Here is a 15725-nt window from a genome sequence, read left to right on the forward strand (position 1 = left end):
GAGAACTAGGTGAGGAAAACACAGGAATTATACCCAATGCTGCACAAACATAGTTCTGCTGACATAGCAAGGTTTCTCCTTCTCTCTTCTCCCCAAGTTCCCCACAAATTCTGCTCTGGAGATTCCCCCAACCTTCTGGAAAAGAATTTGAAGGGATGGGACTGCAAGGGAGGAAAGAGGAGGAGGGAGTTACATTGCACAAGCAGGATGACACTAGGTTCTCTTATAATGCCAATATAGGGAAACAGCTCCCTTGCAGGGCAGGATCAATGGGTGGGAGGTGGGGTTTAAACCTTCCAACAGCCATCTAATCCTCCCAGCAAACCCTCCTTCCCAGCTGATTTTAATTTATTTGTACTCTGCTGGGAAGGGAAAAAAGAAATAACCCTGACTGCATCTATGCAGCTATTAAAAAAATTGTTTAGGGGGGGAAAAAACACTTTTTAAAGCTCACAATGGAAAAAAATTCAAAGTTTCAATTTCAACTCTACAGCGCCATCTGCTGTCACAGTGTTCTAACAGCCTTATAACATTTTAGTTTTACTAATGCTGCTGAGTCCCCTGTCTGATAGAAAGGTAGTGTGGCGGACAATCTGGTGTCCGGGAAGAATCTGGATGCAAGAGAAGAAAAGCATTCCTCCTTCTTACCTGCTAATCTGCCTCTGAAAGTGCTTACCTTGCTCCCCCATTCTGAGTATCTCAGCACTGTGGGTTTAAGAAGAGCACACTCTCTGAAGAAGAATGTTATCTAGTACTGCCATAAGTATTGTGGCAGGAGAAGAATTTGGGGAACTTTTTACTCCACCTCTGTTACGCATATACATGTGGGATCTACAACTATATGTTGCAATGAATCTACAAGCTCTACCAGCAGGGCTCCTGGTCAGAGTTACAGTCAGTCAACAAAATGGAAAATCCCAAGCATGACTCAGATTCCAAGAGGGGCACATCTTCTCAATGTCCCTTAATATAAAAGTTGTGTATCGAGACATTTTGAAATGCTACTGGCTAAGTGAAGTGATGCCTTAAATTATTCCCAGTTCCTTCTCTCTGCCCTTATTCTTAATGGGTTGCTTAAAACCAAAAAAGCTCAGGTTAGCTTTGACTACACAGAAACCCTCAGAGAATTAGTTTCGTAGTATTTATTTATGAATCGAGTTGAATTATTGAGGTGTGCTTTGGTAGTTGTTCAGTCACGGCATGGGATTCCAGAACAGGCTGACAATATGTTTCTCACTAGGGGAAAGACTGTGCTATGAAAGATTGGCCCAAGGTGAGAAGCATCACACAGCTACCTGCCTGCCTGGGAAGTGTTGTTCTTCTGAGTGCTTCACAAAGCTCAAAGGCAAACACATCCCATGTGATAACTGAAACCCCTGCATACTTGCTCATGCTGCTCCTTTGATTTCCCAGGATTGAAGATACTCCTGCATCCAGCCTGTCTGTCAGTAGGAGGTTTGGAGTTGCCTTGAATCAAGTGGTAGTATCCTGTCTTATTGCTGCTGGTATTTAAAAAAATGCTTTTAGAATGCAGTATCTTCTAACATTAGTTGCCATCCATTTTATATAATATATATTTCTGATTTTTGTCTCATACTGTTGTGGCATATCAATGTTCACATCAATGTCGAAAGCCTATCACTTTGACTTCTGTTCAGTTCTGCAGACTGTCATTTTAAAAGCATGGGGAAGTCAGGCAATGAACAGGAGAATGTGGTTGTTTACTGTAAACCTCTTTAGATTGTTTCCCAGTGTCTCTTGCACACACACACATTGAGAAGGTGTGAGCACTTTTCTGACATGCATTGCATATAGAATGACAGAATTGTATAGCTGGAAGGGACCCCTAGGGTCATCTAGTCCACCTCCCTACAATGCAGGAATCACAGCTAAAGAATCCCTGACCGATAGTCACCCAACCTCTAATCTTTGTTTAAAAACGAAGGAGAGACCACCACCACTTCTCTTACTATCAGATAGTTTTTCCTAATGTTTCGTCAGAATCTCCATTTTGAAATTATAATTCATGGTTCAAGACCTACCCTGTGGAGCAGGAGAAAACAAGCTTGCTCCATCTTCCATGTTGACAAGGTAGACTAAGATTACCACCATGGTATGCAAGCTTTAAAGAAAGAAACGAGAGATGTAACACTGGAGAACCTGTTTCAGCATGACAATGTATGACAATGGGTCATAGAGTCATTGAATTGTAGCGAATCCTCTAGTCCAACCCCCTGCAATACAGAAATATGCAGTGGTCCCATCTGAGGATCAAACATGCAGCCTTGTTGTCATCAGCACCAGAGTCTAACCCATGGGTAGGCAAACTAAGGCCTGGGGGGCCAGATCTAGCCCAATCTCCTTCTAAATCTGGCCCTCTGACGGTCCAGGAATCAGTGTGTTTCTACATGAGTAGAATGTGTGCTTTTATTTAAAAAGCATCTCTGGGTTATTTGTGGGGCATTGGAATTTGTTCATTCCCCCCCAAAAAATATAGCCTGGCCCCCACACAAGGTTAGAGGAACAGTGGACCGGCCCCCTGCTGAAAAAGTTTGCTGACCCCTGGTCTAACCAACTGAGCTTTTAATGACGATGAAAAATCTGTTCTCCGGACAGTATCCAACTAACTCATTCCATCAGCTTGAGTAATGGATCGTTCCCCTCCTTTCCCCATACACCCTTATAAATCTGTTACAGGGTTTCCCACAACCACCAGATGTGGGAAGCGTGCAGGGCATGGTGTGAGGAGAGGAGAGGAAGTTTTGTTGCACAGGTAGAAATCTTAGGGCGGATGGAATGAGCTAGTTGGTTTCCACCCATAATGTAGAAATTTGGTTATGCATCTCACTAATATTCCTGCCCCCCCCCCATCTTTAGCAGAATTACTAGCTCAATTCCTACTGAAAACTGCAGATGCTAAAGAGCCTCCCACAGCTTTAAATTAATTAGTTTTGACTACTTCGTTAAAAAAATCAAAAACCCACCTGAATAGCCTTTTGATGGAAAGCCATCTGAACTCTTCCCCTTTTCACACTTTGTCATGATCCCTTGGCAGAAACCTAATGGTTCTCAAGGCATCTATTTAGGATATATGGAGAGTGACGTACAGCATGTGCTGCTGATGCTCGGGAAACAAAAGAACTCCTCCATATTGGCAGACCTCTGCGGAGCCATAAATGTCACCTAAAACACAGACAGGATTGATGGTGACATAAAGCCGGAGGAAAGCGTCCTACAAAAGAAATTTCGTTTTTAAACAGACACACACTGTCTGCTTCACACCAAGCAGACTCAAATAATCTCTCTTGCTCCATCCCAGCATCACAATAAGCAGCAAGGTTATCTCTGTTAACACATTTTGAGCTGCGAAGGGGGCAAATTTGCAAAATATAGCTATGCTAACTCACTCAGAAAAACTAAAATGGCTGGAAAAAGCATGCTTTTAGCAGTGTATAGTTTTAGTGCATAGTAGGGATGTGGGTGGCGCTGCGGGTTAAACCACAGAGGCTAGGACTTGCTGATCAGAAGGTCGGCGGTTTGAATCCCCACGACAGGGTGAGCTCCCATTGCTCAGTCCCTACTCCTGCCAACCTAACAGTTCGAAAGCACGTCAAAGTGCAAGTAGATAAATAGGTACCGCTCTGGTGGGAAGGTAAACAACGTTTCCGTGCGCTGCTCTGGTTTGCCAGAAGCGGCTTAGTCATGCTGGCCACATGACCCAGAAGTTGTACGCCGGCTCCCTCGGCCAATAAAGAGAAATGAGAGCCGCAACCCAAGAGTCAGCCACGACTGGACGTAATGGCCAGGGGTCCCTTTACCTTTACCTTTACTAGTTTTCTCTGATTGGATAGTTTATTGTGGTCAGTTATGGACAAATGTGCCATTTGATGGCAAAATGTTAGTTATATCTGCCAGCTTTTCCAGTCTGCTAACATGCCGTGCAAACCATGCTGATGGAATGAAATGTTTCTGGGAAGGAAGAAGCTTTGAGGCAATTACAGTTATTAAAACTGCACCTACCAATAACAATTTGACTAGAGTAGCAACCATTTCCTGCTGAGAGGACATATTTGGACACAAATGTTGCATTTGTTTGAATGCTTTTCTCAACTTAAAAGCATTCCTCCTGTGAAGAGATTCAGATTGCAGAATCTTGTAGCCACTGAACTGCCATACCAGAAAGAGAGCTGTGATGCTGAAGATGTAGTATTTTAATGTATCTATGTGAGGTTACGATATTGAAGCAATGCAGCTGCGAGCTGCTGGTAGCTTGAAAACATCACATGATGGAATGTTGGGACTGTTCCGTGGGAAACAGCGGGACAGTCAATTCACAGTGTGAAGCACCGGAATTAGCTCAGAGTGTAATATGAGCTCTTCCTTTTGCTCTTGAACAGGAAGTACAGGAGGAGTTTGTCTCTCAACTGCTGGAATTTGAAGAGAGCAGTCATGTTTTTTGTAACACTGCAAAGACAGAAATAAAGGCATGTAAATACGTTTTCTGTCTATTTCTTTCCTCTGCCGGGGGGGGCAGGAAAGAGGGGGGGTGTTCTTCTCACACTGAGAAGGATTGCCTATCGTGACCTCTGCCTGGATCTTGCCGGGAAAGCAGACAGGGAGGTCAACAGGAGACCAAGCCGGGTGCCTGGGAGAGTTGCAGGTTTCTCCTGATAAAGGCTTGATTTCCGACACTTTTTATGTATGTCTGTTTGTTTGTAAGTCGCTTTGGCTTGCCCTGGGCAAAATAAAGTGACCAACGAAATTAATAATAAATAACAAGAACAACTACAGTAATAATATAGACAACGCTGCAGACAGTAATTGTGCAGCATTTAATATGCCTTGGAACCCTGCAATGATCAACCAAGTGGATACAGCTGCATTATGTGACTCATGAGAGCAGCAAATAACCAGATTGTAGAATGGTGGTGTGGAAAAAAATCAGACCAAATATTTATTGACAGCAGCAGGCAGGGGGAGGGTTGGCATGGCATTGGGTCCAGGGTCATCATTCCAGAAACCCCATGTTGATGGAATGGATCCGTTGGGTTTGGACGCCCCCCCCCAACCTGTTATATGGGAGTCAGCCAGTGTTGAATCTTGCCCTTGTGCAAGCCAAGCAAGCCAAGTCTCACTGGGTAACTAGGGTGCAGATTCTAACAGGAAGAAATTTCCAAAGCAGTTTTAAAGTAGCAGTACATCCTCAGGGAAGGCCCTAAGCCAGCGGTGGCGAACCTATGGCATGCATGCCAGAGAGGGCACTCAGAGCCCTCTCTGTGGGCACATACGCTGTCACCCCAGCAAGGTCGTAACTTCCATACTGGGGCGGGGGAGGAGGAGGAGAGGAGGACTCTTGCGCGCCGTCCAAAGCCTGCACCACCAGGGCCTGGCGAGCATCGAGGGGCTGAGCAGGCATTGACTTTTGATGCACCAGGGCCTCCCGCCAGTCTGTTTTTCCTACTTGGGAATAACCCTTCTTGAGTTCAGCAGGGCTTAACTCCCAGGTCAGTAAGCATATGAAGACAGCAACCTAAGAAGGGGCTCCTGCGTTTACATGTTCGCTGGGCTTTCCCGCGGAAGCCAACAGAGAAATTCATTCCGTGGAGGCTGCGATCAAATGGTTATTTCTACCCCACCCACCTGGCTGGGTTTATTTAATTATATTTATTTTTATGTGCACATGCAGACAATGATTATTATCTCATATTAAAAATTGGGAGAGGGTGGCTCTTAGTACAGCCCTCCAGTGTACACTAGTGGCCAGAATTGTGGAACCTTCTGGAAAAAATGTATTACTGAGGTTTGATGGCTCATAACACCACTTTGTTTTGGAGCAATACCAGTGCTTCTTTTCTGTGGGGATGCAGGGGGACGCACACCCCTAAACATTTTGTGAATTTAACGGGAGAAGAAATTCACTGCATTTATTTTTCCCAATTTGAACTGTATTTATTTTTCCCTAGTGGGAATTTTCTTGAGTCAAAATGAGAGTACCCCGAAAAGAATTTTTTTTTTCTTTAGAAAAGAAGCACTGAGTTATACCATAAAATTATATATCAATGGAAAGATAATTCAATGAAGAATGTAATGCAATAACTTTTATGAAGGATTATTTATTACAATAGCAGTCATAAAGAAGAAATGTGAAACACACGGGGGGGGGAATTAGATATATAGTTTAAATTGCCATGTTGGCACTTTGCAATAAATAAGTGGGTTTGGGGTTGCAGTCTGGGCACTCGGTCTCTAAAAGGTTTGCCATCACTGCCCTAAGTTGATCTGTTTGGCGCTTTGGCACCATCACTTCAGAAAGATGACCCTGTGGCTGCTAGCTCTGCAGCTAGTTATGTGATATGAGAGAAGCCAATGGAGTTGTATAAAGCTACCCATCATAACTTGTACTTTCAATAAAGAGCAAACCAACAGCCAACTCCCTTGCTTGCTTCCCTCCCTGCCTGCCTGCTTCCTTTCCTCTCAGCTGACTGGCTTGCCATATTGCTGCTGGTGTATTAGGTATATTTGTGACTTCTTTGAGCTTGGGTGTACTCTTTTGTGAAATCTGAATTTCTCCTCTATGAGCAGAAAAAATGGGGGGGGGATTTCTGCTACACAAAATAAAACCCGCCTTCTGTGATCTTGAGGCTGATCTATTGTAATCAATGTAAAAAATCTTCCATTTGCCCCTGGGTCATAGTTATGATAATAGTATTAACATACAGAGCATGACAGCACTCTTAAGCACCTCTCTCTCTTTAAAAAAAATGTTTTCTTGTAAACTGAAGCACGTGCTGTACTTTGAACATTCCCTCGGGCTGAAGCTCTTCAGCATGAAAAAATATTTATAAGGAATTTGGTCTCCTTTCATCCAGCAAATCTTTTCCTAAAAGAATTTTTCTTTGCATGCATTTGTTATTCATAAGAATCCAGCACTTGCTTGGGAGAAATTCTTTTTCTTCTGCCTATAGGTTGTTTGTGAACTGTTTGCTCTCATTATTCCCTGCTTTATTATTCATGCTGGTTCACATCCTATGTTATAGGCTATGGTTTCTGCTTCAAGATTGAATGTCATCTCTCAAAGTATTGGAACTGAATGACTTTAACTTTCACAGCCAGTGAAAAATGAATTGCTAATCCTTCATCTGGCAGAGGGGGCTGTGCTGCATGCAAGGCATTTACAGCACTGCTTAAGTATGGAGTGAACCCATTGATGGTTAAAAGCCATTGTGTGCTAGAGGAAGGTCTGCCTGGATATAATGAATCCATTATGACACTAGGAATATGTGGCATCCTAACATTAACATTGCAGGAGGAACAGCAAGGTCCACGACCTTGTAACAAAGGCAGAAGATTCTAAGGACAGGTAGAATAAGCAGGGGCATTATAAAAAGATCACTTCAGAAGGAAGTGACCTATAAAATTGAGGAAAAAACAGGAGTAGAGAGTCTGAGGACCAAGAGTAGAGAGTCTGAAGACAGCTTCACACAAAAATGTGAAGTATAACAAGGTCCACAGATCTTTTTACACTTGTGTACATGATTCTGGCAACCTTGACAAAGCACATGAAGCAATCTTATACTGGATCAGATCACAACTCCATCTAGCCCAGGTGTGGCTACCCATGGCGCTCTAGATGTTTGGATTATAATTCCCATCCTCTTTATTTGCTATGGTGGCTGGGGCTGATGAGAACTGGAGTTCAACAACCTCAAATTAAGGTAAAGGTAAAGGTAAAGGGACCCCTGACCATTAGGTCCAGTCATGACCGACTCTGGGGTTGTGGTGCTCATCTCGCTTTATTGGCCAAGGGAGCCGGCGTACAGCTTCCGGGTCATGTGGCCAGCATAACTAAGCCGCTTCTGGCGAACCAGAGCTGTGCACGGAAACGCCGTTTACCTTCCCGCCGGAGCAGTACCTATTTATCTACTTGCACTTTGACATGCTTTCAAACTGCTAGGTGGGCAGGAGCTGGGACTGAACAATGGGAGCTCACCCCATCGCGGGGATTCAAACCGCCGACCTGATCAGCAAGTCCTAATTTAGCCTAATGCATTGAACTCCAATGGGCAGCAGCTCTTCAAGGTCACAGGTATATCCCAGATGATCTTCTTCTACTACTACTACTACTACTACTACTACTACTACTTGCCCCAGGCACTCTGGATGGCTTCAAACACATATAAAACATAATCAAACATTAAAAACTTCCCAATACAGGGCTGCCTTCGGATTTCTTCTAAAAGTTGTATAGTTATTTATCTCCTTGACATCTGGTGGGAGGGCGTTCCACAGGACCTTAGATCCAGATGTGGATCCACTCTCCTTTTGATAGTAACATCACTGCTGCTTGCCAGTACATTGCAGGGGTACGGAAGGATGGTAGTGATGTTGGGAGTGTGTGGACACCAGCTAGAGCACCGGATTGGCACAGCCCTGTGCTCACCACCACCCTGTTCTGGCTCTGCACTGTCCCAGAAATTGGCAGTGTCACTGTCATTGGAAAGCTACTGCCTCACCACACCAGCCACTTCTGCTTTGGTCCATTTAAAATGTTTAAAATCCAAATGATACTGGGACTGCCATCTTGCAACATATGTGCTCTGTTGAGGACATAATCTCCATTGGGGCTAGAACTCACAGACATGTATGCATGGCTGTTTAAAGACATGTAGTGTAAGGACCCTTCCATGTTTATTGTGGGAAATGCTAGTGTAACTCCAGTGTTCCTGACAGGAATCAGAAAGTGTAGAGCAGCCCTCAAATTTGAAGAAAACTAGGACTGGCAAAGGGAAGAGATTATTATGGCCAGAAGCTGCTTCTTGAGGTGCATGAACACATCTCTCAGTGCTGTTTGGAGAGTCGGTTTCAGTTTCTAGTAGAGGGGAAAGCTGTTCTGTATTCTCGTTCCAGCATCTTGTGATGTGGCGATTATTTTTCTCAAGTCTAGATGTATCAATACTCCACATTTTGCTTTCTGACTGCTGAAAGGTACAGCAGTTGATGTATTGGCTTTAGCTTAAGGCCTGGTGTTTTCTATAAACAGTGAAAAGCCTTGGGCTTTAAGTAGAAGTTAGGTTTATTTGGAGGTTCATCTTATAACTTGAAGATGGATTGGGCCTCCCTCCTGTCTCCCATTTATAAGTAAACTGCTTCAAGAGAACAGATGCCTATTCCTGCCAAATAATTTTTAAAGTCTCTTTGTTCTTGCCTGTTGTTGACAATCCAAGCCTCAAAGGGAGCAAGTTACCACTTAATGGTGCTGACATCTATAAATCTATTGAACATCAGAGAATAAATAACTACTCGGTGAGGAAATGATTTAATATTAAACATGTTCTGTGTTCATAAATTATGAATCTTCACTCAACCTACAGGCTTATGAATTTAGATTAATAGAAAACGTGGGTGGGATTCTTTGTTTCAGCATGGCAGTTATGTATTTTGTGCTTTGGGCCCTGTACTATATATTACAATTTTTAATAGAAACTTGTGGGCATCTATTTAAATTCTGTGGACTTCAATAAGATTTAAAATGATACCCCAAAATTCAGAGCATCACATATGGTTCTCTCTCAGTGCAAATATAGGGTTGGTTCATATGGAATGCAGACATGGCTCCCAGTACATTTCTAATCACAATTCAAAGTGTTAGTTTTGACCTTTAAAGCCCTAAATGGCTTTGGCCCTGTATACCTGAAGGGGTGTCTCTATGACCATCATTCAGCCCAGACGCTAAGATTCAGCTCTGAGAGCCTTCTGGCGGTTCCCTCACTGCGAGAAGCGAAGTTACAGGGAACCAGGCAGAGGGACTTCTCAGTAGTGGCACCCACCCTGCGGAACGTCCTCCCATCAGATGTCAAGGAAATAAACAACTATCTGACTTTTAGAATATATCTGAAGGCAGTCCTGTTTAGGGAAGTCTTTAATGTTTGATGTTTTATCATGTTTTTAATATTCTGTTGGGAGCCTCTCAGAGTGGCTGGGCAACCCAGTTGGATGGGTGGCATACAAATGTTGTTGTTGTTATGCACAGATTCCTAAATAATAGAGATCTGAAGTGTGTTCACTCTCTCTCTCTCTCTCTCTCTCTCTCTCACACACACACACACACACACACACACATTCACACTTTCTTTTCTTGTTTCATGGTTTACTTTCAACATTGTCTAGTGTTTAACTTCAAAAATAACAAGCATGGTTATTATCTATTTGTAACCAGGCTTTGTGAACATTGAATCCTTAATTCCAATCCCTGATTACAAGGATAACCTGGTTACCATCGTTTATGTTTACCAACAGACACATAGGTAAAGTATGGTATACTGTACAAAATTCACATAGGAGATCAGAGGGAAGGGAGGATGAAAGTCTCCAGCATGCTCCTTATCCTCGAATCATTGTTAGGAAATCAGGAATATTATGCATGCATTGGGTCAGAGAAAATTATTGCTGGGTCAGTAGTGGTGGGAGTTTTTCATCACATATAAAGAAAATGCAACTGATGCCCCATATACTAAAAATAAGAAATTAGACATGAAAATAATGCCTTGTATCTTAATGCAAACCTCCAAGTAAGGCTAGGATTCCCCATAGACTTTCATGGAGGTAAGCCCCATTGAATCCAACTAAATTGTCAAAACCGAAAACCTCTGAGAAGTTTTTTCTTTTCTTTTTACATATTACAACTGTATTTATCTCTGCCTGTTTCAAGAAGATGATTATTTCCTATTAGAAAAGAAAAGTCTGGCTGAAGAAATACAAAATACCATTTTCAGTCATCAGTATCTCTGTCTAAAGGATCTCAGAAAGCAAGACTTGGGAGGACACTCAATCGAAACTCTGGAGAGACACTGTGAATTGGTTTTGACAATGTAGTTAGATCAGAGGCCCAACTTGGCATATATCTGTTCTTTCCAGCAATTGTTAGATATGGGTCATATGGGTGTGATGCTACATAATGCTACACAAAATGTCATGCTTAACCACTTCAGTTCATTTTGGTCATCTTGCAGTGTACTGACTTGCCTTCTTCCTGTCATCCTGGATACTAACTGACCTCTGGCATTTTATACTCTAATTTTATTGTCCACACACCGTATTTACTTGTTTGTTTGTTGCTCTTTGCACAAATGTGAGTTTATTTTCTAGCTCAAATTTAATTTCTGAAAAATTAACCAGGTCTGTCTTTTATACAACTCGTTTGAATTTCCTTTCCTACTTTTTAAAGTGATCTCCCAGGTGTCTGAAAATGCAATTATTATTATTATTATTAAAGAGAGAGAGAGTGAGATTCTGTTTCAGCCCTACCATTCACAAAAACCTGAAAATTAAGCAGACTTCAGTGAAGCCTAGTAACATGAAATGGTATAATTTAGCCCAAGCGGAATGCAGGGGTGAACCCAGAATACAAAACTTAACCTTTCACCAGAGGAGAGATGGTAAACCTTTGGACCTCCAGAAGTTACTTCAGTATATCTCCCACCAGCCCTGCCATGCTGGCTGAGGCTCATGAGACATGGGAGCAGATACCCCGCAACAGAGGATCTAATAAACCCAACCCCTATTTTCTATGATTGCGTATTATTATTTTTACAAGTATTGTTCATTCTTGGTTAATATGTAAGTGAGTGTTTATGATCAAGCAGCAAAGTGCAGCTACTGGAAGCCTCAACTTGAACGTCAACACTTCACATTCCACTCTAAGTAGAACTAGTGGGCATCTTTGCCCCTTTGCAAACCCACGGGAAGGTTTGTTTCTCTAGAACATTATTTCCTGGGGCAGCACTGCACATGCTGCTGGCCTCAAGTGCTGTCAAGTCCTGTCCTCTACGTAGCCGACATTCTCTTTTGTCCCTAGGACAAGTGCCATTTTCTCCACAGGTGCATTAATGCTTTGGGAGTGCCAAACAAGGTTTAATGAGAAATCGGCTGTTTGAGAAGATATGTCATATTTCCCAGAATGATTGAAAGCACCTCCACCCTCCCTCCGTCTCCAGTATCTTATTTCCCTGCCACTCTCACAGCTTCACATTACTCACACGCTGCTTAGCACAATGGTATTCATCAGATGGACTATTTTAGGCTATTATGCAGCAGTTTACATTGCAAAAACTTGTCACAAGCTCTACGGATGCCCACCACTGCCATCCAGTTTCTTTGCTATAATGAAACAAGTAACAGCCAATACTTGCTGAAATGTACTTTTGCCGCAGGAGAAACCCTGTACGGACGAAGACAGATCAATTTCTGACATACAAATATTAGACGATTACATTTTGTGTCTGGACTAAGTTCTACAAACTGGTTAAAATTCTTCTCTGCTCAGTTCCAACCATCCCATCTCACGTGAATACTGTCTGTAGAGCTCTGTTGCTGCTGTTTTTCTGGAAGCTGTTCAACATAGGATTATTATTATTTTTTAAAAACGTTTTAACTTTTTAAAGAAGTACATGCTGTACTTTTAAAAGAAGACAAAGCAGAGCACTTCAGTGCTCCACAGGAAATGCGTTCAGCAGCCCCACTTCTGGAAAAGTCCAAAGACCTTATAAAACATAGATATCGTATAGGAAAATACAGAGCTGAATTGGCACAGAAAAGCAGAGCAGCATAGTTCTCTGAGGTTTTGTTGGGGTCCCAGTCTAATGGAAGAGGGTATTCACATCGTGCTTTGACTGAGAGGGGAGGTGTGAATCAGTCTGAGCCACCATATTATGTCACACATGGAGAGAGCAGATGCCTGCTCCTATGTGGTCTTGGTGGCTCAGAGTGCCTTCCATCAGCACCCCCCATCTGGTAGGGATAGCTGAACTTCTGCCATCTATGCTCTGGTAACCTCTAGATTACTGCAACACATTATATGTGGGGCTGCCTCTGAAGACAGTTCAGAAACTTCAGCAGCCATATTGCTGACTGAAGCAAGACGGTTTGAACATACTACACTGGTCCTGGCAGACTACACTAGCTGGCATTTAATTTCCAGGCCCAATTCAAAGTGCTGGTTTTGACCTATAAAGTCTTAAACAGCTCAGGACCGCAATACCCCGAGGACCGCGTCTCCCTATATGAACCAACCCAATCATCACCTGAAGCCCTTCTTTGTGTGCCACCTCCATAACAGTTCCAGAGGGCAGCAACACGAGAATGGGCCTTTTCTGTGGTGGCTCCCCATTTGCAGAATGCTTTTCCCAGGGAGGCTCACCTGATACCTGACATATAAGCGTCAGGCAACAATGTTCCTCTTCTCCCATGCCTTTAGCTAATTAAATAATTTATGGCCTTTTAAACTGTGCGTGGGAGGGAAGTATTGTTCTTGTTTTTATATTGAAAACTGCCCTGTGATCCTTGGAAGAAGGGCTGTATAGAAATTTAATTAATTAATTAATAATAATAATAATAATAATAATAATAATAATATGTGGGAATCTGTGGCCATTTTTGATGATCTTCATTATCTCACTTCTGTTCCTTTACTGGGAAGCTGAATGGTCAACAAAACCTTGCAATGAAAGCCAACGAAGGTATAGTGCTGTTTTATGTGGCAATGGCGATAATGATATCACTACTCCAACTGGAATGAGCAGTTACTAAAAGGAGATTCTGTTCATTTATTTATTCTGCTGGCTTTGTGTTTGTTGTTAAATCGGTTATGCTGCTTGGGGATTTTGTTACTGGGTTGTTGGCATTAAAATTTTGTCTCCACTTTTGCTTTCCATTTTACACTGTGTTACTATTCTTTATCATACATAGACCACTTTGTGTTCTGCTCATGGGAAAATTTTTATGTGCATGTGAAAAATAAGTAAGTAAAATAGTAATATTTCGCTTCACAACCTTTTCTCTGGGTTTTATCATTTAGTCTAAAAAATGGCTGACCATACTTAATGTTATTATGGAATGTGTAACTCAGGCTTTTCCTATTAACTACCGTACTTTAAAAGCAACAGAAATTGGCACCATGGATGCATCAGTGTGCTGATTATGAGGCTGGTGGAAGAGTAATGGCTGATATGGTTGCCAGGCAATTTATGAGTATAGATAATGTAGCGGTAGCATCCCATAAAAAACAAAAAAAACTTACGATACGTAAGACCTTATTCAAATATATCAGAGATGCTTATTATCCTAATTACATTGACACTGTGGGCATTTCAAGTCATGTTTCTCATTTTCTAGGCAGACTTTGGTACTAGCGCTTTTGGTCTGGTGCTTAATTAAAAAAGGAACAGGATATATACTATGGTGTGGCTCTGCCATATACACTTAAACCCTCTTTTATGTCATTTCAAATTGTGACCATATAATGTTATTAAAAATAACTGGTATGTTAATCTCCTATCCCTACCTACATTTCTGTTTAATTAATTAAATGGTGTGTGCCTTTTGATCGGCTTATTTACCAGGATGCTTGCTTAGACACACTCAATGCATTAAAATTGACAGATGTCCTGGAGAGATAATGAGTTAAGGCATATCAATAGCTTTCAGTAATTTAACATTAGCATGTCATGCATAACACATTGACATTCATATTGTTGCAGAATAAAATGAAATCTCCCCATATCCCCACTCAAAGAAAGTTACGGTAGTTGGGTTAAATTTTGTTTAGAAGATGCTCTTATAGAGGTTTTGGGGGTTATTTTAATGCCATATCACTGTTACACAATTCTAGAATGTTCCTTCTCATCGCCTCCTGGTGGAGGACTGATGCATGACAGGGTTGAGCCTAGGATTAAGGGTCCTTCTCAAGATGCAGGTCTACCTGGATGGCCCTCCCAAGTTAGAATCATAGAATCATAGAGTTGGAAGAGACCACAAGGGCCATCGAGTCCAACCCCTGCCAAGCAGGAAACACCATCAGAGCACTCCTGACATATGGTTGTCAAGCCTCTGCTTAAAGACCTCCAAAGAAGGAGACTCCACCACACTCCTTGGCAGCAAATTCCACTGTCGAACAGCTCTTACTGTCAGGAAGTTCTTCCTAATGTTTAGGTGGAATCTTCTTTCTTGTAGTTTGGATCCATTGCTCCGTGTCCGTTGCTGAAGTTGCTGAAGGAAGGTCTAGGACCCATCTGCAGCACACCTTGGCATTTGGACACAGCCTTCCAACTAGACTCCTCTAACGGCATAACCTGTTATTGCATCATTCTGTTCCGGTGGTCACCTGATATTAGATTAAAAGGATTCCACCCAATGCCATATCTGCCAAAGCTATGATTGTTGCTATGGGGAAGGCAAATGGGGCCAATCTGTTTGCAGGCAAATTCATTCCGGGCTCTGAATATGGCAACCATCATAGAACCACAGCAAAGTCAACAAATACAATGACCTATGGAAGAAAATAATAATAATGTACAAAACCCACCGCATTACTGAATAGGGCAAGAGGGAGGGATGTTCTTCATCTGACTGGTCCCCAGGGTTGGGAGCAGCCAGCTTTTATAGGCTGGGGGTGGACTGGTGTAATGCTGGCTCCACTCTGGTCCGCTTCAAATCCCCACCCACCTGGCGAGGTCAGATTGGCCAGAATTCAAATATCAGGAGGTGGGAAAGCCTGCCTATCTAAGTGGCTGGTCAGGGGATTTCCCCAACGCTGGCTGCCTAGCCCAGGGGGATAGAATGGGTATGCACCCATTCTCAATAGCTAGCGTAACTGGCTGAATCCAGTTTATAGATTTTCTAACTACTAATACCACTAACAGTAACAACATCAACAACAAACAACAACAATG

This window comes from Podarcis bocagei (genome assembly GCF_964188305.1).
Source record: "Podarcis bocagei genome assembly, chromosome: 1".
Lineage (NCBI taxonomy): Eukaryota > Metazoa > Chordata > Lepidosauria > Squamata > Lacertidae > Podarcis > Podarcis bocagei.